This window comes from Phlebotomus argentipes, unplaced genomic scaffold (genome assembly GCF_947086385.1).
Source record: "Phlebotomus argentipes unplaced genomic scaffold, Phlebotomus argentipes genome assembly scaffold_4, whole genome shotgun sequence".
NCBI lineage: Eukaryota > Metazoa > Arthropoda > Insecta > Diptera > Psychodidae > Phlebotomus > Phlebotomus argentipes.
In genome coordinates this window covers 9,307,845-9,326,268 of record NW_026776174.1, presented here as the reverse complement: position 1 = coordinate 9,326,268, position 18,424 = coordinate 9,307,845, and the positions used below count along the sequence as shown (strand labels likewise).

Sequence of the window (18,424 nt, the reverse complement as noted above, 5' to 3'; positions counted from 1 at the left end):
GAAAGGAGTGAATATATTTCAGCTCGAAGAGTGGCTCTTTTTTTCCTCCGAGCGGGTCCGTGGATTAATTAGTGTCACTTTTAATTTCCATCGTCTAGACACATGAATCACGCCTCTTTTTTCTGTGCCGTGAATTATCAGAAGCCACGTCACGAGAGCACAGAAAAACATGAACAATGCTGATGACGGTGGAGCTGCGAAAAATGGTTTGCTTGGCACTCTTTCTCACACCTACAGAAGCTCCACTGCGAAGGCAGTGAAAGTGCTGCTGAAAAGCTCACGAGTGAGAGAGAGAAGGAGAGCAGGAGCTTTTGATTACACTCTGGGAATCAATGGGGGGATTTATCGACGGCAATAAAATCGACTTGAGCCCACTTTAGAGCAATTATGTCAAGAGAAGAAGATGGTTCTGGCGATGCAAATTGCGTTGAAAACATGTATAGTGAAATTGGACGAGAGAGAGAGAGTCTTCGCATAATGGCTGACAGGGCGTTCCCATAGAAACCAGACAATCTCTGGAATGGAATGGTTGAAGAGACACAAACACACTTTCTTCTTGCCCTACCTTTTCCCTTCTAATTTCTCTGCCTCTCCACCGCCTGCAGATGGCAGGCGAAGTGTCTCAGAATCTCCCGTTTTTTGGGGCTCAATTGAGAGGGCAAAGTGTGCCCCCAGTCTAACCTGCCCTCCCAGAACCGCCCCAGACAACTTCCTGGAGCGAAAAGTGTCTCAATAAAGGTAAATGGCGCGAAAACTTTCTTCATGATTGATCCCCCAGCAAGAGGTGGTCCCCATTCAGTCTCGCTCGAGCTTTCGCCACCCCCCCGAGAGCTTGGTGGGGAGGCCAAGGCGAGGGAATGTTGATAGACTCTCGCCTGACGACAATTAAAACCGACACTCGAGAGCAGCTCAATGGGATGTAAAACGAAGATTACGGCATCCCAAAGACAATCTCTAGGCTAGAGCGTTTTTGTCCTCTCTGGACAGTTGGAAAAAAGCTCCCACTCGGAGGTCAATCGCAATCTATGGCTAAGCAAGATCATGTGTGGCGTCGGCGCCCCACCTCGGCGACACAGAAAAAAAAGCCGAGGAAAGAAGATGGGAGATTAAAACAAGAGCGAGATTTTTTCCCATCTCCCGTAAAAAGTGTTTTGCATATTTTTATCATAAATAAATACTTATGTTATAAAAATTAAAAGACCATAGCTCAATGCCGCTAAAACAGTTATGTTTATTGGTTTTACGCCATCCTAAGGCAATTAAATAAGATGACTCCGTGCTCCACAAATATTATGACATGGCATTTTACATGGCTTGATATTACACTTTAATTGCCCACGATGGTGTTTAATGAGCTATAGAGTGGCTCTAAAAAGAAAATTCACGTGCAACTCTTAGCGCCTCCGGAGTGTCGTGTAATTAATTTTGCAGAAAAATATCTCTCCCGCCACCTTGGAGGGCTTGTCTCAGCAGCATCAGCACGGCACCATTTCGTCTTATGAATAATTTTGCAGATATGCGATGTGGTTTTTGCTCCCATTCAGGACTCAACAGTTGGGGATGTGAGTGTGGGAAATTTTCAGTGAAATTTTCAGGATGCCAAGGCAAGTTTTTTTTTCTCCAAAAATCAATTCCGAATAAACTGAGAGACTGCAGAGACTCGATTGTGCGAAATTTTCACGCAAAATAAACCCTCATTTTGTCTGTGGAATGCAAAAAGCTCTGGAATGAGTGTCCCAAGGGGTGAGAATCGACCCATCCTTAGCCTAGACTTAGGGTGAATTCCTGCCGATGGTTGTTGTCCTTGGTGGCAAGCTGTAAATACGCGCGGTTGGTGTCATCGACTCCTTGCCATAGCATATATATATATGGAATTCTTTCGACTGTAAAATCCCTGTGAATCTCTCTTTGTAAACAGAAGCATGCAAACTCCAAGTGTTGTTGAGCAATTTATTTGGCGTTTTATGTAGCTTTTCAGCATAGCTGAGAGAGAGCGCGGAGAAAAACATAAGAGCTTGATAGGGTGGAATTTATTTATTTGTCATTGCATAAAGCTGAAAAGATATGCTTATATTGTGTGTGGCGGGCGGAGACTGCATCTGGCCTGTCGGATAATCTAATATGGTCCATCGATGATTGTGCCACCTCGTGTTACGTATACTGAAGGTATACCGGATAGCGAGCACTCAGGATACATTCAGTATACGTACACGGAGTGTCACGGAGCACCTAGACTGCAGCAGCATCGCGACGCTCCTGTTGAAGGTAAATATGATCTGCAAGTATGGTGAGATATGAATCGGCGAGACGGGGCTGGAAGGTGTTTGGCTCATTGCTCGATTTATTAAGTGATACGCCCGGAGTTGTCAACACAATTGACTGTTGTGGGGATCAATAAAAAGTAAATTGAATGGAGCTGAAAAGGAGACAAAAATCGTTGCCAACAGCCATCGGAGTCGTGTTGACATTGTCAATGTTTGCCACATAAGACTCCCAAGGCAAAAGTTCATATTGGATTCATCACCACCACCCCCCGACGCCGGAGGGGGGAGAGCGAGCTTTTCTTTTTGGTGGGGTTGCCCCGAGTGCGGAGGAAAAAACGTGGCCAAACAAGAAGGGAAAAAGCTCGGAAAATTGCGCTCAAGAGACACTTGCCGCAGTATAAAATTGTAGATATTGTATGTTTTTGCCCGGGGGAGGGACGGTTTGCGAGCATAGGGGATGATTCGCCTTCTGTGGGCCCTGTGGACAAATATACAAGACAATACGGTAAATTCTCTCCTGTATATCGCTAATAAAATGCCCAAGCGTGAGGTGTCGTCATTTGCCACTTCCCAACACTCAAATATTCCACTTCTTGCACTGCCAATGGGTGGCTTTCTTCTGTATTTTATATGCCTCTGTGTGTTCGCCTCGCCTGTCAATGTGTGCGCCATACAGAGATGGACCCCAAGTACTCTATACAACCACATTATCAACTGCCATTGATTTTCAATGCATTGACGACTTCCACGGGTTCAGGGTTAGCCTTTGGGGGGTGGCGGGTAAAAAATTGCTACTGAGATAATTGCAGGGTGCAATTTTGCATGGCACAGAGGGTGGCGGATGAGAAAATGGGCGAAAATCACCCCAAGAGAATGCACCATGCGCATTTTCTGCAGGGTGGGAGTAATTGGAATATATGACACTTCTTACCATATCTTCACCACCCGCCCAGAGGGATGGAATCACCCCATAGAGACACGAAAAACCATGGGAAAGTCTATCAAAGTCACTCGTAGACTTGTGATGCTCTAGGAAATGCTCTAGGCAACCCTTTGAAGAAATTACCTGGCGGAATAACAGAGAAAAAATCCCGGGAACTGACTAACTCGCCACGGGGAATTCGTCCAAATGCTTCTCGTCAAGCACTTATTTTGAGACTGGCCATGGTTTTTTTCGCCGTGCCCACAATTTGAGATGATCGGCCGTGTGTGTGCGTATATAGTTTGTCTAATGGGTCGTGCCAATTCATGTTTCTTCCATTGGGTAGACACCGAACGCTGCCATAAACACCGAAATAGTGTCGATTGAAGGCTTTCAGTGTAAGACGTGGATACTGATGTGACATGAGTTGGTAAACAGTGAATCTCGAAAACTATTGAAATCATGACACGAGGGGACTATAAAAGACAATTGGCCCAACAAATACCGGGGGGACGGACATAAAAAATTTAGAGCTTTCACCATCTTTCACCTCACACAGCTGAAATGCACTCTGAAATGTGGGGGCTCGTAAAACTTACAGTCAAGTCGGGGCTCCATCGCTGTCACATGGGCGGCTGGAGGATGTGGATTTGCACGGTCGAGGGTTGGATGTGAACTGAGAGGGCTGCAAGACCCTTCAGAGGGCTACAACACTCAGGAGGGATGCCTGAGAAGGGACAACTTGCTTGCGAGATGCTCTCGAATCAACGTTTAGCGACGCTTTGATACCCACAAGCGCCGTGACGCTGGCTCTGTGCATATCATAGAACCCACACACTCTCCAGCTCACCCCTACACTCGCACAGACGCCCCTTGCGGATGTGGTGGTGATGCCGTTTTCCACGGCGCTCGCTCACTCACACAGCCGTGCTTCGGTCTAGAGTCATCCCACTTCTGACGTCTTGGCACCAACCCATTTTCCGGCTTCATGTGTTGGTGTTTCTCTGAAATTTTGGGGAAACCTCTCTGTGTTTGTGATTTTCCCTCCTTCTCGCTCAGCCGTGAAGACCTCAAAACGCCCGCTCCATGTGTCACATTGGCCTTAGAGTGTTGGTGGGCACCAGCACACCACTTTGGAAAACTCCACACAGACTTGGAGGCAGCGAAGGAGGAAAAAAAAACGAAAGATACGACGTTCATAAAGAAGTCGAATGACATCTTTAATTCGCGTTCAAGCCATAAAGTCGCCGGCACTCGATGCTATTGAGGAGCCTCCAAAGCTCTCTTTCTCTCTCGCTCTTCTCCCCCTTGTCAGTAAAAGCGCCTCACCCTCGACCTCAGTCAAATCATCGAGACACTGTAACGATCTGCAGAACCCTTGTTAATTGCTCCAAGGCTCACATGCAAATTTACCACCCCCGCAAAATCACCCCTTATGCGGGGGTTTTAATTGCATGGCGACTGTTATGCGGGATGTGAGTCTGGATGTGGGAGTCTGAATTTCAGGAAATTTGACGAGGCTCCTCAGGGAGAGATGCAAGTTCAAGCGAGGGAGGCACTGATGGAGTCTTCTGTGGAGAACAGGGGTTGCAGAGACACCCTCTAGATGAGAAAGTCTCTATCTTGAAAATCAGCATGAATGACGAGGTATTCGGCAGAATATGCGCGCAGGCAGCGTCCAAAGCCGTCGGCTCTGCATTCCTCGCGATACAATCTTTGAATTGAGGACGGAATCCACTCGAAATCTGGTCTCAAACCATTAGATTTGGGGCCCTTGCGAAACCCTACTAAATCTACGAATTATCTATTCACGTTTCAGTTTTAAATCTATCCATGTGAAATGGTTTTTCTGCGTAGAATTTATTCTCCGAGCTCTAGTCAGAGCTCTAGTGCTAGAGTGTTTCCTCTGTTTGCCTAAAAATGAGAAGGGAAGAAAGAAAAATATATTACAGAATGTTTTTAAAACGATATAAAATTCATTGGTATAATTTACCTCACAATGGAGTGGAAGAGAAATGATTTGTTTTTCACACTTGTTCGGGAATACCAAAATAGCACTTGCGTCGGGAATTTCCTGACTAGCCTCTGGATGATCGGCTCACCTTACGGAGTTCCAGGTGACGTCGATAAGCAATTAAAAATAGCTGAGGAATGCCACTGTAAATCGATAGAATGCTGGGCGTCGTACCCTCGAGTGCAGATGAGCTTTCGATAGAGGCGTGGTGATCAGAGCTTTCAGCTCTACAGAGCGAGACGCACATAGAGCGTGTTATTTGGCCGTCGGGGGGAACATGGCGATGATTCTATGGATAATTATATCTAAAATTGAGGGCTTTTCCTTGAAGTTTTATGAAATGAAAGTTTGGAAGGACCTTCGGGAGCGTGTAAACCGTCTCTGGATGGATTTTCGCGGGCTCTCGAAGTCGCGAAAGCCGCTGAAGTGATATCCAAAGCTGCATAAGTCGATATGATTGTGTTCGGGGATGAAACGAGAGCGATATAGATGACTTTGGTCGAACGCCATGATGCTGCCGCTTGAGACAGCATGAGGGAGCTTCATGAAACGAGTATATGTTTGTATTTATCCCATTACACGCGACGGAGCCCGTGAGGAAGGAAGCTTCCCGCGCTCCAACTAATTACACTCTCCAAACAGTCATTCCTATTAGATGGATATAATTATAAACAGAGTAATTTTTGCTGAATGAGGGCAAAATACACATTCTCGCGGAATAATCTTGGGTGCACAAGGTAAGTACTGGGTTGGGTAACAATTTATAGTTTGCCACTGTGCACATACAATTGGGGAAAATATATTTTTCATCAAGCCAGGGTGTGCAATTTATCGAGCAGGGGTTTAGCTCATTGTTAGCACGTGTTATGCTATTAAATCGAAATGTCAACATTTCATTTTAAAATATTCATGCTCGACAGAAAAGCTTCCCAAACAGAGTGCGCTTGGTGGAAATTTTCAGCCAGTGCGTGTGTGGGATTTTTATCAGGATTTGCGAATCGCGGGTTTTTATTGCTGCTCGCCGGAAAAAAAGCTCGCCCCTAGAGAGAAGGATGCTGAGGCGAAGAAATTGAGAAAAAAGCGAGAAAAGATGCGACGGATTTTATCGGTGGTGCGGAGGAGTGCCTTTTCTGCTGGGGCGGCAGAAAATGGAACGAGAACTATTTCGTGGATCCGGTATATAGAATTTTACGAGTTCCTATGTTCATCCTTGGTGTGTCTCTACCACCCTCATTTCCACGTCTCGACAAACATTCTCCGAGATGAGCATCGCTTGCCGAGGAAAATGGATTTGCTCGGCGCGCCCGAGAGACCCCCCAATTAATTAGAAATCCATACATTTTCCAAGGCGCACAGATGGAGGCACACACAGACTTGAAGGCGAAACTGCCAAACTTGCCATGGTAGAAAAAAAAGCATCACAATGTCGAGCTGAATTTAGGAAGTTGAATTGAGTTGCGGGGCATCTTGTTTCTCTGTGAATAGATAATTAATGGAGTGAGTTTTGCCAACTGCTCATCGTGGCTAATTTTGTGGCCAGAGAGACTCAATGGGATTCAATTCAAATCACCATGCGTGCCTCTGGAGGCGACGGACTGTGATACATCATCCAACCTAGTCCAACAATTTCTCTGTTGCGAGAACATTTTGTGTGGCCCGCTGAAAAGTGTGTCAGTGGGGATCTTGTCGTCTGCCCTGAAAATCTGTCATTTACGCTGACGACTTGAGTGATATGCCTGGAAGGTGTACCGACACCCTCAAGCCATCATCTTCCCCCTTCATTGACGAACCACCCTTCGTTGTTGTTCTCGAGAGGCAAATCCATCTGGCTGGCTTTTTGGCATAATTTTTCTCAATGAGACAGATTCCCGGGGAGAAAAACGAGGTTCTTCTGCGTGTGGCTCTCTAGAGAGGAAGGTTACACACCAGAGTTTATTGATCTCTTGCCGCTAGAGGCTATCAATATTTCCAGAGGGAGTTTCATATCGTCTCGGGTGTTTTGTTTAAGATTCTGCAAACATTTGATGACATTGGCTGGTTGATTTTCACGATGAAATATTTGATATTGTGACAAAATCCCTTCCCGCTTCCGTGATAAGAGACTCGACAAATTAATTACTCATCGAATTACTCAAATTTGATGGCATATACACTACAGCAAAGTTTCTGTTTACACTCCGACATTCCCATTTTGTAAACATACATCAGGAATGTGGGATTAAATTGAAAGATTGTCGCCAGAGATATGACTTACCAGACATGAAATACACTTCTTACTCGACAATAAATTTCCACACACAAAAAAATACATCGAACTTTGGATGTAAAAAGAAAAGAACCCTTCATCGGCAATGAGTAGCCTCTCGTGTCCTCATTTCCATTGGAAAATCTCCGTTGAGCGATGCAGAGACACTTTTGTGAGTCAATTTCCCAACGGATGAGTGGATTTATGGGGTGTTAAGCAAAGAGCAATTTGTATGAAACGTGTGAAAGAAGCTTCATCGCCCCTTAAAGGGAAGCACAATCCCTCTCGCGATTGCTGTGGCTTTTCCACACTGGAAAAATCCGGCGCAATGGCTCAACTTGTCAATTTCCATGGCCATTAGGCTGGCGGTCGTTACAGCTGAGATTTATGCGGTTGCCTGGGAATCTCGCCAACCGCCACGATAACAGGATTTTCCATGGAATTAGCCTCTATTGTTGATGGGCGCGAGAGTGGACAAAAACACGCCAACTGGTTGGTCGCAACCCCATCTTTGGGATCCTGCTCTGCCCATAAATTGTCGCGACGTCGCCGAAAAGAAGCATACAAGGGAGCTAAAGTGGCTTTTGTTTCCATTCCACGAAATCCGCCATTCATACTCCTTTTAGCCCACAAATTGCTCCTGTTTTTTCTTTTCCTCGGCGGCACACATCTTCCTCTTCGAGACCGATTCTCCATGCTTCTTTCTTCGCGCCTTTAGCTTAATTCCTCTGCCATTCTTCGCATGTACGGAGAAAAGAGTGTGTTGGCCAAACTCCTCTCTGTACATATCCAATTTTAATCCACATTCACATTTTATGGAGTCTCTTTTGCGTAGCGCGAAAGAAAGTTTGGGTCATGCTTCTGCAATATTCACAGCATATGCTGCGTCCTTTCTTCAAGTTTCATGATGGGTGCGCGCGAGAGGGTGGGAAAAGCTCACAGGAGCAGCTTGTCTTCTCTGTAAAATTAAGGAATTTATTTTTAGACGAGAGACACGAAAGTGGAATATCTTGGACGTCACATTGCATAAGCTTTTTGCTCATTTTTCGCATGCCGGGCGGGAACAGCTGCCAAATGCGACAATCTTCCTCCCTGAGTGAGATTGTCTTTAATTGAAAATTTCAAGCAACTTCTTTTTCCTCCTGATGCTGTATAAATTTTCCACCCATGCTTCGCATGTCAATGGCACAAAATTGCCATCATGGAGAGAGATATAAATTCATAAAAGTCGCCTCTCTATGCAATTCTGCCCACCAATTAATTTATGACATCGGAGAATTGCATACAATGTATGAGAGGCTTTAAATTACTTAAACATCACCCGTTTAGTCGCCATTGGCGCGAATGTGTGTTTTGGCGTGACGGACACTTCGTGAAGTGAAACTATTACACGGAGGTTCGTGACAATGCGATATCTTTGCACGGTGAATGGCAACTTTAGCAAATGGAGAGATATTCTACTGAATTCAGAGCCGAGTGACTGAGTCAATTTATGATGGGTTGAAAAGTCTATTGGAATTCGAGGAATTCTGGATAAATTATTGGATTTCAGCAACGGAATCGATAACTTGGGACCGTTTTGCTAAAATATTGCGATCTCTCTCTCGAAAAGCTTTTATATGTAGGTTCAACTTATGTTAATAATCAATTCTCTAGCTTGACTGCCAATGAAGTCTACTAATCTTCTCGGTCTCCTTCAACTCTGACACTTCACTGCAGACGGTCAATTAATGGAGTTCAAGGAGATGGACACTCGGGGAGCACTCGAGACTGGGATTTATTTGATACTTCACCTATTTTACGTGCGGCGCTGAGCGGCGGGGGTGGACAGGACTCCCCCGGAGCAAGCCAGCGAATTAAATATTGAGGGGGAGGTGAAAATTCCGAGCGCACGAAAGACGCTATTGATCTGTGCAGGCGAGGGTGTGGTGGGCAGTGGTGGATTGTAAAGTTGTGCTTCTGGGGTCCTCCTCCTTCGTATACACGCCGAGATAAGGCATAACAGGTCGCATAAATTTTGTGTTTTATTATCATAGATTAGCAAGTTAGACGGTGCCTCGCTGCGCTCTCCGCCACGAAGACAGCCAACCATTCTGAGTCTGTGTGCCTCCTTCAGAGATTTTTCGCCAAAGATGAACCGGAATTTCGCCCAACCAGCGTCTCTCTCTCTCGTATAAAATTCTGCAAAATATTTAATAAGTTTCAGCAATAAATATGTTGACTTTATATGTTTGAGCACCCTTCGCATTATAATGTAAATCGCTCCGAAGGGGCCCCCTTTTCGCCCAGGAATTTCATTTAGGGGCCACCCAAGACACCGTTGACAGGCACTTTTCCTGGGAAATCCCCTTCCGGCTTCCGGGGGGGTAGTGAGCGGTATATTTTCCGAATAATAGTCTGTGGATGGTGAGAGGGCGTATTCTCTTGACCTGAATGGCGCACCCTCGTGTTGGATATTGTGCAGAAGACGGTGGGCGATTTCCATGCATGAAAATCTCAAAATGACATTGCAAGAGTTTAGATGTGGCTGGCAAAGAGAGAGATTCTATGAAATTGAGGAGAGCTGAAATGCCGTAAAAGCCATTACTCTCAGCATTTAATGGTGATATTGCATCGTATGCAAATTGCCAAGTCACTTCTATCCTTTCTGCCACTTTTATCATCTTTGTTGCAGTGGAAAATCCACATCGGGGCACATAAATTCTCCCATTGACTCTTTGGTGGTATTTTATGAGTTGCTCCCCACTTTCTGGCAAACGAGAAGTATATTGCCCAAATTCCACGTGGAAGAAATCCCTTGAATTCTCAGCATGCCTGGTGGCCAGAAAGACACACACCCAGAGCCATGAGGAATAGCGAGATCTCATCAAACACTCGTCGCTCTCGCCTAGAGTGCTCTAGACGAGTGGCATGGCAATAAAAAGTCTATTTGTATGGATGATGTGGTGTGTGGTGTGTTAAAAAAAAGTTGAAGTTGACTTTTGACTCGATTAGCGTATTAATGTGACATTTTATTATTTAATTCAAAATATTATTATTGATCCAATAAAAATGTGCGAAAATACTAATGAAACCGAAAGTGGACATCAAATGTCTCACTCTTCCTTTTCAACACGAACTGTCGTCCGGACAAATGCGCCAGTGTGTATAAATGAAATTTACAAGATGTGATGAGCCTCTCATTTCTCTGATTTGGCATCAATCATCTCACAGATGACTTCTTGACACCCCGGAGCGCACGATAACACCCGGGAATTATCATCAGCGCCTGATCCGCGATTGGGGGCGAGTGAAACGACATCATCTCACAACTGAAATGGCCATTAAATTAACGCATAATCGTTCATAATTCATTTGGGGATACAATAAAATTTTTTACTATCAATAAAATGATACTAAAAATATCGTAAAATAATCATTATGCAATAACAATAATGATATTATTCATCGTCAACAAACCATCACACATGTAAGGCGAAAATTGTCACTTTGTCCAACACTCAGGATTGTTTATTATTCGCTCTTCATCACCTCATTTTCCCGCCCCATTATGGGGCTCTTATATGCCCCACCAACTAAGGTGATCTTCCGCGATAGTGAAATGAAAACGATGCCATTCTCAGTCCCATTTTGGTGATCTCAAATTGACTCAATTCCACTCTCATGGGCTTCCATCCTGTGCCTATATATCGTTCTATTTTGAGATGTTTCGCGAGGTGTGTGGCTCTGCAGTTTCACGAGGATTAAGTTTGCGATCGGGTCGCGACAGATATTGGATGCTGTAAATTACTTGGTTAGTAAATTGCAGATGAAGAGCAAAAAAGCTCCCGATACAACGACTCAATTCATTACAGAACGAATCAAACATGTTACGAGCTTTTTTCAATTGTGATCGTGGCTGTAAAAAGAGAAAAATTATCTCGACTGTCATCTCTGCTTAAAGACACAATTTATTTTACAGTCGTTTTTCAGGCACTTCATTTTCGCGAGAGTGGCCACGCAAGGTGATTCGAGGGCAGCGCGAAGAATTGAAGTTTATTGGCGAAAATGTGACATTATTGAGCATTTCTCAGTAAATTGACAATCATATGAGAATAATAAGTGTTTCTCTATTATCTCTAATGCACAATTTAGGATATAATTTGAGTTTCGGACAGGCTAAGCGGCTATTTTCTTGCATCAAGCCTCATTATGGCTCCCATCTTTGGGTAAACAAGCAGTTAAATCGCCTTGAGAGTCGCTCTTCGTGCACAGAAAATGCGAAGGGAGATAAATAACATCACCATGATCACCCCTCGCGTGACTTTTTAATCTGCATTGGCTTTCGGGAAAAGCCTTCGAAGAGGAATTAAAAGAGTGGTAATGTTTGCATGAGATGCAAATGTGGATCTCCCGCGAGACTGTGATATAATGTTGCAATTTAGCATTCCCATTAAAAATCGTCAATTGTGCATCTTAATTGCAATCGCGATATCTTTATTTCTCCCCCTAATTGACCCATGAGTCGAGGGCATCCTGAACCATCTTTCACATGAGTGGGAAAATAAAGAAGAGGCTCCAAATTTGGCGATGGTGTTGAAAGGGGGAAAAGAGCCATGTTGAGAGTATTCGCGAGGCAAAGAAACTGCCAAAAAAATCACGCGCGCAGGCGAAGAGGATGGCAAAACATGCAAAAAGGCTTGTTGAAAAGAGTAGCGCGTTGTGGGGGGAAAACAATGGGAAAGCTCGCCATTTGATGATGTGGAGAGATTGGATAAATAAAGCACGTATAGTACATCAACCCCTTTTCCACCATGCTCTGTGTGTGTAACGCCAAAAACATAAAGAGTATTAAAATATTATAAGAGTTGCAGGCAGAGATAAGAAAATGCACGATGGCAACATTAAGGCAATGGCAGAAAATTGTCACGCAACTAAATTATTTTCAGTTATTTATGATCTTGATACACACAAAGTCAACCGCGGAGCTTATTTTGTCCTACGGCATCGCGTCTACGATTGCATGTTTTTCGATGGTGTATCTCTCTGTCACATATTTTATGTATTACCTTTGTTTCAGCCGCAAGAAGGTCAGCTATATTAATGCCCAATTTATGCTCTGAAGTTATTGATCAGGCCACTCGCCAGGATCAGGAGGAATGTGGAGAGATATCTGCAAGAGGGTCCTTTGAATAAAGTCCTCTGAATAGTTCAATTTCCGAGAAAAGGTCAAACAGAAGCACTTTGCGTGAGGAAATACTCGTAGTGCACACATTTGGGGCCCTGAGAGAGGCAATTTGTCAAATATAAAATAAAACTATCCTTGAGCCTGGCATTTTGGGAAGAATACGCGGAAAGGGTTACGTTTGAGGGTTTTTTTACAAGCTCATAGTGGTAAAATTCATGGTCATAGCAAAACTCTTCTATATATTTCCACAGCAATGCACTTTTTTATGTTTGCACTCAAGTCAATAAAGCCATTTTTTGCCTGGCAGTCCAAACAGCCAAAATATCAATAAAGTACACAAGGACTGACCTCGATGGCGAGGGTGCTGTGAAGGAGTGAGAAAGGGGTGATGCACAAGGTGCATCCCTCTGGAGGAGGTCCGTCAGTGACTCTCCTACCTCTGGCACCTCACCATTCGGTGTTAATTTGTGAAGAGATTTGCGGCTTGTGGTTCTCAGGCTGGAATTTCTTCATTATAATTTCTGTCTTTGCCCACAAAATTGATGAGTGTGGAAATTTTTAATCAACAAGTGAAAGTCTCGAGAGTGAGTTGCGGTGGCTGAAAAAGGAGACAAGAGTGAATTGGTTCAATTAAAAGTGTTATTGATGATGAGGGTCTCCCTCGGAATTGAGTCCTCAAGTGTGTTACTTGAGACACCCATGAGAAGATATTGCGAGGCCCAAAGAAACCAATCGATGTGGCTAAGGAAGTGTCTCTGAAAGTTTTGTGATCTCTGCCATCAGCCCGGAAAATTTCTTTTAATTAAAGTAAATACGATGGTGAGTTCAGTGGAGGATGGAATATTTTCACATATTGTGGGGTTGGGAAAATGTAATTTTAAGTTTTCCCATTTATTCCCCGGGATGTTCCCCTCATTGTCTGTCTCTCCGGCATATCGTGCGTGTTTGGGGTAATTTTTGGGGGCGCAGAATGGAGCCCCAAAGAAGAAGTAAAACTTTTCACTGTGCCTCTGTGAATAACAAATTCTTAGACGCCACCCACCCACTAGCCTGCCGTATATTTCCATGTATATTGGACATTTGTGTTGCTGTTGAATCAGCATACATTTGGCTCTCTCAACATAGAATTCTTCCAGTCACACAAATATGCTCCGGCAAGACAATTTTGAACAATTCCAAGGAGGAGAAGAGACGGAAAAATTTGCTTCTTCTCCTATCTGCATATTTCCAAGAGGATTTTCCCATACAACATATCTAATAATATTCGCTTTTTCTGCTCCAAGCCCACCCTCTCTGCGCCCTACCCTCACCTGGTCTATGAATGTGCTTGAAAACATGAAGATATATTTATGATGTGGTGTCGAAGTTTTACATTACTTCGCTCAGCCAAAGAATATTCCAATGGCGTAGTTGAGGAGTTTGGCTGGATTGAAAGTGTGAGAAAAGCAATATTCTCAACAGTGTCTTCTGAATACAAATAGAAAATTATATATTTCGCTCTTTTGGGTTACAAGTAAGAAAAAAAAGCAAAATATTAATATTCGATAGATCTCTTGCGAGAAATTCTTCTCCATATCGCGCACCTTCTTGTCTCTCTTTCGAATATGCAAATCTTCCACTCTTTCGTGTGAATTCTGCGAACGAGTCAAAAGAGATTTTCCACGCGAGAATATGATTAGGAGTTCTCGTTGCTGAGGAAAACTTGTGCGGCCATTTGAGACATTTTTCCCTCTCTTTCAATCGATTTCGACTGAGTCTGTTCGCCCCTCGACAACCAACAGCGAAATGGGAATAATCCTCACCCTTCATTTTGCTGCCAAACTCTCCCTCCCTGCGCGTCTCACCAACGATACAAAAGACATAAAATGGCAATCACACTCAACAGGGGGAAAATATTAAAATTTCTGCGAATACAACTGTTGATTGGGATGAATGAGCAGAGATGGTTCTCGACGAGGCTTCCGCAATTTTCTACAATTAATCAACAGCTAATCATTGACTGCAACTTGCTGAAAATGTGCTAGAAAAGCGGTTGAGAAATTAAAAGAATGCATCCAGTTGCGCTTCAGGCACTCCTGAAGGCTGTTTTTGCTTAATTAACGATAGTTTCTAAGTCGATGACGTAGTAAGAAATGTCAACAATATTAATTACAAACTTTATGTAGTTTTTTGGTGTCATTCTCCATTTCGTTCTGTTTGTAAGTTTACAATGAAAATTTCATCTATGCGTGAGAAAAAATTAAAAATAGTCGACAATAAGGCATGGTAGAAAACACATCACATCCCTGTCGTCTACCTAATTTCCTGCTGCCGCAGCGAGAGGGTGAGTTGAGGCGGCAAAGAGGAGGCGAAATGCGATTTTAAGATGGAAATTTCGAGGTACTCAGAAGTGCATTATCGACGGTGTCTCAGCCACACAACAGCAAAGTGGTTGACCTCTGAGGAAGCGTCTGGACGAGATAGCATTGAGGTGCAGAAGGGAGTTCATCGCCGCGCCATTCATTAATCACACGCCACTGATGGCGGTTGGCCGCAAAGGGATGCTGCCATGGCAGAAAAATCGACCATCTTGGGCATGGGAAGGTGAAGAGGAAGAAACCTGCTCTGTGGAGCCATGCTGCGCGAAGATGCCGCACAGTGGTAGACAGAGACGGAGAAATGCAAACAATTATGGCTGCTGATGACTGTTCTGATTCCTTTCCTCCGCATCCCTTCGCACCTCGCCCATGTGGAGGGTTGGATTTGCGTATTGGAGCGAATTTTCTGCTGACCAGATGTGTTTGCGGAGGATTTAAAATTTCGCCAGTGTCACGCTTTTTCCAGTCATCAGCAATTTTCCATCAATTTCCCCAAACGGCAATCTCTCCGTTTTTGGCACTCCATCGACAGGAAGAGCACACGCAAACCGTTTTTGGGGAGCGCACAGGAAAAAAAGTGCATAACTCATGCCATTATGACGTGTTCTTTGTTGGCGAAATTGCAAGGCAAGTGAACGTGACGAAATTGCTGATCGCAGCCAGAGAACATATCACATCGTACACATTAATAAGTTATGAATTCCTCCTGGAGAGACATGCTGAGGTGCTTCTCGAGCATTCTCGATGATGGACGAAAGTTTCGGCTGAAAGATTGAAATCTTGGGGCGATAGGAAATGCTGATGAACACGAGGAATTTGGCTGTGAATGAGCGGCGATTTGGAATTTCAAGAAAACAAGTTTAAGTGGAGGAAAGATCAGAGAAGAAACACCTGAGAATATGTGCCTAAGTGTATGTAGATGAGCCAAAATAGGAATGATTAAGATTAGGTTTTGTGAAATTTAGATCTTCATTTCCTTATATGTATATTTATAAAAATTAAAGTGCGCTGATTGGCTATAGTTCAACGTATAAATCCAGTTTGAGAGCTAAGATGGAATTCCGCGGAGATGAAACACATTTATTCAATTGTATCAAATTAATTATACATATGTTTCTCAGAGTAAACTATACAATTAAACCGGGAGAAAACTTGTGTACATAAACACTTTTCTCTACTCCGAATTAGCAATTATAACAAATAACTTACAAAAATATTACGTATAATGTTCGAGAATCCATTTCTAATGAAAACTAATTTTTCAACTAATTACTTTTGCCAAGAGAATAATTAAAGAGTCTTACTTTTTAACCTCTAAAGATTTTCTTAAAACAAGGCTAGGAAATATAAAAACGCATCGTTTTATAGACCAATATATGAATAACGCGGTAAAGTCGATGCGAATTATATACAGAATACTTTTTCATTTCATCTCGGCATAAGAACTGCAGTAACTTTTCAGAAATTTATGGGAAAAATTGAATCTCCGAACCTAAACGTACATTTGAGGTCACTCTCTCATTTGTGGAAAACAATGCGAGAATGGTTGAGAAAACACCATAAACAATCCCCTAATGGCGAAAATCACGTGGAAATTGTCGCCTGGTGTGAATCCCATGGGCGGGCACGAGCTTAATCTCCCCGGCGTGCCAATGGCCGAGGGGAGACCTCACAAAGGCGCTCCGAAATTGCAATATTTGCGCGATAATCGCTGCAATTATACGCAATGCTCGGGCATGAATGTTTATGGCGTGCAGTGTGTTATTAAAAATGATCACGTAATGTCTTGCGGACTCTCCTTGGTCACTCCTGGAGGCCGGACTCCTTTCGCCGGGGTCAAATCTCGGTGCACTTCGAGGGGGTGCGTCTTGAATCCAATTTCCATGATTGTCCCCGACCGATGGCGGTCCGTTCTGATCGATTTACTTTTATTGGTGTGTAAAATGGTCGGTTGGAGTGTGAGAAAAGCGAACGTTTATAGCATGTTTATTTTCCTGAGGCACACTTTTCATGGGGGCCCCTCGTGGAAGTCCATCACGGAGTGCACTCTGCCGGCTCTCTCGCCTTTGTGGTGAGAGAGTGGGAGAGCAAAAAGAAACCACATGTGAGCTGTGTGAGAAATGAAAGACAAGAGCAAAAATTTATCTGAATGTTTATTGTTATGTGTGCAATATTAAATATTTGTAAAAGTTGCTTATAAATTGATGCGGAATAATTTACACAATTGCATTAATGTCTTGTCAACAATTCATTTTACCATCAAGACTTCTAATTAAAATTTTGCACAAGCTTTTTGGCGCGAGCTGCTGTCTCTCCTTTCATCTTGCATTCGCGAGTGGTGAGAGCCTTTTTTTATTTTTAATCTGCGCCAATGCAAATGAGCCATATTTGCGCTTTCAAGTGGCCAATTAGTGAGATAAAATTCTCATTACGGTCGCAATTTGCCAAATTCCATGCGCCAGGATCGCAATGGAGGGAAACTTCGTCTCTATGTTACCGACACAAAGCTCTCACCGGCGAGACAAGAGATGGCACCAGGCGCTCTATTTCCTACTGGAATCTCCCTCGAACCACCCTTGAGCTTCCCCTTTGTTCAGCTTTCAACCCGACTGTCTGCCTGTGAAACCGAGAGGGTAGAAAGCCATGCAGAGACATTGCTCGCATCGGAACTTGCGGCCTTTCATCCCATCGCATGAGCATGCAGAATGATTTTTTCGGAGAATATTCCGGGCCGAAATGCGTCGAAAATTAAATTAAATTTTCATTTTTATCAAAATTCATTAAATTTGTGCTGAGTGGCAGCACCATATCATTATTTTCGTCCCTAATTATCACTCTTTATTTATATATTCTAATAATAAATGAGAGGGCACACAAGAATCTCGTTCGAGTCGTAAAACTTTTACGACTTTTTAATGGATATACTTGCCGCGACTTTTTTTCTCCTCTTATGTGTTGTTTCCATAATTTACAAAGTCACTCAAGAGTCCGCATTGGTGAATAAACATTTACGCGGGATGGCATGAGAGGCTGAAAAAATAGAGCCAAATAAATTGAAATTCGATTCAATATAGCGAGAGATGCCCACTTGAGATGCTGAAGAAGCTTTTTATTGAATATGCAGGGACATTTGAAAGGTCATAGGGAGCTTTCGTGGCATCTTCCATTGCCGCAGGTATTTAATTTGCATTTTTCTCTTTTGCACTTTCAGATGCATTCCGGCAGATGTGGTGAGTGAAATTCCGTTCATCGCCTCAAGGCGCGTCTCAAGGATTAAATGCGAAATCATTCGATAAAGATCACCCTCTGTTCCCGAGTCCTGCAAGAAGTCCCTCGAGCTGGATACTCGAGTCTGTCGCTTTGAGAAGTGTGAATAATGTGACAATACAAACCCTCAATATTATAAGCAATTTAACGCCCAATGAATTGATATAGCAATAGCAATAATCGTAAGG

General features: G+C 43.5%; 1 long non-coding RNA gene across 1 annotated transcript in view; it reads left to right on the top strand.

Moving 5' to 3' along the window:
* Positions 1-18,424, top strand: part of LOC132258729 (uncharacterized) — an 81,433-nt gene that overhangs the window by 24,239 nt on the left and 38,770 nt on the right. Inside the window, exon 3 of the long non-coding RNA XR_009468288.1 lies at positions 18,181-18,199. This is a non-coding gene — a long non-coding RNA (uncharacterized LOC132258729). The remainder of the gene's footprint in view (positions 1-18,180; positions 18,200-18,424) is intronic.